The following is a 5,000-nucleotide window of genomic DNA, read 5'->3' as shown; positions in this document are numbered from 1 at the left end:
ATACACATATATATATATATATATATATATATATATATATATATATATATATATGTATATGATGTATATATAAATGCATATATAGTATGTAGATAGGATTAAAATCCAGCTATGTTTTCATGAAGCATATCTGCATATTTCAGTATTCCAAAATTGCATGTAGAAGTTAAAATTGTGTGAGGTGTGCATAAGAGCTGAAAAATGCAGGAAAATAGTTTTTATAGAGTAATTACATGTAAAAAGCAGGTGATTGGAAAAACTAATAAATAACATAAAAAAATGTTTCTGTTCTGCTGTTTTGTTATATAAATATATTACACAAGCCTGAAACATACATGCTAAAGGATTTCAAAAGATCCCTATTTGGTTTGACTTCATTATTACAACGAATGCAACTTGATGCCAGTACAAACTGGTCGGTCTTGACTCCACCTATGTGAATACTCTAACAACAATTTGGAGTAGTTTGTTATATTTGACTCAATTTGAAAAAATTCTGGTACCATGCAATGCTTCCTAGTGTAACATGAAAAAAAAAAAAAAATTGTGCTTGTGTTTCTCCTCCACCACTGCTTGATAACTAGTGTTGGTTTGTTTATGTCTCTGTTTGTTGGCAAAGGAGACTAATAGAAGTATAAGGCTTTAAAAAATTACTGAGGTTGATTTATTCAACTGAACCCTTTAAGGTGATGCCCCAGCATTGCTGCAGTCCAATGAGTGAAACTACATAGTTGCAAAGAAAGCATCTTAGCCACACAGCCATTTCTGCACCTATTTTACAATACAATGCACAAACATAATACACATATTTACATACATATACAAACACACACACACACACACACATATATATATATATATATTATATATATATACATACATATATATGTATGTATATTTATAAATACATACACAAATCTGTGTGTGTGTGCAAAATTATTGTCTTGATTCTTAAACCAGTAGAGTACATTGTGTTCTTAGTAAAGCTCTTCATTTTATGTTGTTCCAATTCAGTCCTTTGTTAAAAGGTAACCCTGTAACAGACTAGCATTCTATTTAGTAGTGAATGTTGGCCTGCTCTTCAAACCAGCAAGGCGGCATCATTTGAAAGCTAAAACGATGCAAGGAAGTGCATTGTGACTAGCAGAATATAAGAACAGCCAATAGCCTGGGCAATACAGGCACACATAGATACATATGCATAGATTGTTTGAATTGGTGTATAAATTTTATATAGTAAGAATAAGAAGGTTGTTAGGATTTATTTTGTGAGAGACAACAATGCCAGATAAATAGTTTTTATTCAAATTCTAACTACCTTCTTTATCTGAATATATGTGTTTGTGTATGTGTGTGTGTGTGTGATGTCATCCAGTTGTAAAAATCAAGCCAAAGCAGACCTCACCAGTGCTGATGTCATGTAAAAAGCACTCATGCTACTCTGTAAAGTGGTTGGCATTAGGAAAGGCATCCAGCTGTAAAAACCATGGCAAAAGAGAGAGTAAAGCCTGGTGCAGCCCTCTGGCTTGCCGGTTTCTGTCAAGCTATTGAACCTATGTCAGCATGGAAAGTGGACGTGAAATGATGATCTCACACACACACACATTACAGATAGACAGACAGATAACGCTAGAAAATCTGTTGCATCTTTGGCAAGAATAAAAGGTCCTTCCAAGCCTACTCTTAATAGAGAGTAACACAATGAGAGAATGAAGAGGTGAGAAAGTGAGTAACATGGACCAAGTACTAGAGACATGAGTAAAGGTAACAGAGACCTGGGTGACAGCAGGATGAATAACAGACACTTGAATGATAAGAACAATTGGAGAAGAATGAGATGCTATCAAGGGGGTCAAAGATATAGCCCTGGCAGTGTGTGTTTGTGTGTGTACACACACACACACATCTACATATATGTATTTACATAGAAATACATACATGTACATACATTTTAACATTTGTTTTATCCTGCCTGGATAGGCAGGTAAGTCTTCTCTCCTACAGAATGCTATCAATTAACAATGTTCTTTTGTCACCTCCTCTGTGAGTGTCACCAACTTCAGATTGTCTTTATTACTTTGCTCCAAGTCTTTCTTGATATCTCACTTTTTCAGGTTGTAAATACTTTGAGCATGCAGCACCTCATTATACAGCTGTCCTTCTCCATACACATCTCATGCTCATACCAACACAGTCTTCTCTTTTGCACACTACATCTGTCAGTTAATTAGTGCTCCATTATATATACACTCTATCATTACAAATGAAGTAAGCCTGCAGTGGAACATTTCTTTCTCATCTTCAAAGATTCATGAATCATCTCTCACTATAATACAGCATCATACCATCTGCCATTTGCTTTGAGGGATGGAAAAGTCCTCTGTTGCCAGTTCACTATTCATTTTTGACTAGTTCATACTCTGGCTACTATGCTGCTAGGCAGAAGCTATAAACTCTTCTAGGGAGCTACATGGGCACTGCAGGTGGCCAGGCAACTCTCTAGAATTTCTAGTATTTCACATGTGCTCTTAGTAGTTATTGTTTCTGCATAACTGCTACATGTAAAGTCTACCTTCTCTGTTTTCCTGCCTGTAATCCATACACACACACACACACACACACACACACACAGAGAGAAGGGGAACAGGGAAAGAGGAGAGGAAGAACATGAAATGACAAAAAGCTAGATTAACAGAGAGAAAAGGAGACAAACAAAATAAAAATGGAGATAAATTCAGTGATTCCTGACTGAGAGGATATTGGGTTAGGGTAGGGTGTAGATGTTGTGATGGAGATCAGATTAGCTAGCCACAAATTAATTAACACAAATATTTAATGTTTTAACACAAAGCTAACATATGTTTAATAACACCCTAACATACATCCTATTTATAAAATTATACACATATACTATACACTCGCATATTCATACATCCTCAACACATAATTAAACACATTTACCCCATAAACCTCCTCATATTTACTCTCTCTTCATGCACATAGCTACACATGTTGACACACACAAACATGCACTTAGATACACAAGCATCACGTATACATAAACATGCTCACTCACACAGACATGCACATAGGTAGAAGCATCATGTACACATACACAGAAACATATGTAAACACAAAGACATACACAGATATGAACATGCAGATACACACACTCACCTACACACGCACACACACACCTACACACACCCACACCTCTGCATATACAAGGTTAACTGTACTTGTTAAGTGATTAGTGGTTGGCTTAACATCCAAGGATTAATGCTGCAATTGCCAATCTGACTTAATCCCTAGATAAAGAAGGATTATTCCAAAAAGCTGAACAAAGCAAAACAAAAACAAATTATATTTATTTTTATATATTTATTCATGAGCTGATAAGAGACTTGATAAGGATGAGGATTGCAGCAGCAGCAGCAGCAGCAGCAGCAGCAGCAGCAGCAGCAGCTCCCTTCCACATTCTATCCAACACAATAACCAAGTATTGTGAGGTAGATAAATCAGGGCTGTCTTAACATCAATACAGGCCCCTGGGAAAACCAATGCCTTGAACCCTTTAATATTTATTTATTTATTGACATCAAGTCATAACACACATAGATTAGAATTGGGCTCCTAGGTAAGTGAGGCCCCCAAGTGACAGCCCATGGTGTGCATGCCTTAAGTTGGCACTGGTGGGGATTATCTTGGTTTTCATGATGGTGAACAGTTGTTCATATATAGGATACTAGTTGTATTACTGGTTGTGTTTACCATTATATCCTTTCTTTACATTGTAATGGTAGAGAAAAGTTCAACTTGGCATTACAAATTAATGGAACCCTCAACAGTTTCAGCATTTTGTTTGGATGACTATAGGATAAAGTGTACCATCCTGTGATATCTATCTGTAGCTAAGTAGTTTGAATGCAACGGTGAAATATGCCACCCTATGTTTTGTATTCGAATCCATCAAGACAAAGGAACAACAGTGAAATGTAACTTCATACGATTTTGATTCTTAACCAAATGGACTGGACTCTCATAATGAAAATGACTTACCATTTCAATTTATTTACAATCAGTTCAATTAGAAAATAACATCCTAGTAGACTCAAGAACAACAGAGAACTGTAGTCCACAGAACTGACAGTCTCAGGAATTTCAAATAACCAAGGAGGCAGATGCATCTCTACAATAAAATCCTCAAGGAAATGGTTTCTGAATCTGAAAGACACTATTGAAGCTAGATGGAGTTGCTCATTAGCAACAATTTCTCTCCATATTCGCATTGGGATTGATGTAGAGTTGATCAAACATTTAAAACACTAATCCACTCTGGTTCCTTTCCAAGTAAAACAGGGAGCACAATAAGGTTCAGGTCACTCCTACAGATGGCAAGATATTCTAAATACAAAGTGTCCTTTGTTGACCTTACATAAAGATCAAGAAGTCTTAAATTAGAATTGTTCATGTTGTTACTTAGCAATAGGTCAACTCTGATTGAGCAGATTTTAGCATCAATGACATTATGTCAGTCAGCTCATCTTTTCAGAAGTATACTGAATCATATTATGCAGTGTGTCCTTTCTTTCCCAAGATAGTAGAATGCAATTTAAGGGAGGTTTGGCTGCAAATTTTAGCAGCTTGAGTGACATGTAGAGGCAGATTTACCTTTAATCAGGTATGACTGAACAATCATATGAGGCAAAAGTGTTGCTTCTTATACTGTTGTTTTGTATATATATTTAAGACTACATTCTCCAAAGTTTTCTTTTTTTTAATATGGCAGAGTGTTATTTTAAACTATATTTTACTCCTGTTTCTAGCAAGCTAAGCAACTGCTTAGGCTTCTTTGTTGGTCTATATGTGAACTGATTTGTGAGTAGGTGTATATAAGTGGGTGGGATGGGTGGATGGACAAAACAAAATTCTACTTTCAAACAAAAAATTCATTCTTCAATTCTGATGTCATATCAAAAAATAATGTGAAAATGAAACCA

General features: G+C 35.7%; 1 protein-coding gene across 23 annotated transcripts in view; it reads right to left on the bottom strand.

Moving 5' to 3' along the window:
- Positions 1-5,000, bottom strand: part of LOC115223449 (protein couch potato) — a 364,376-nt gene that overhangs the window by 83,852 nt on the left and 275,524 nt on the right. The gene's annotated exons all lie outside the window — the stretch shown is intronic.

Source organism: Octopus sinensis, linkage group LG23, assembly GCF_006345805.1.
Source record: "Octopus sinensis linkage group LG23, ASM634580v1, whole genome shotgun sequence".
NCBI classification, from domain to species: Eukaryota; Metazoa; Mollusca; class Cephalopoda; order Octopoda; family Octopodidae; genus Octopus; species Octopus sinensis.
The sequence above is the reverse complement of the archived record's forward strand: the minus strand, read 5'-3'. Positions and strand labels throughout refer to the sequence as shown.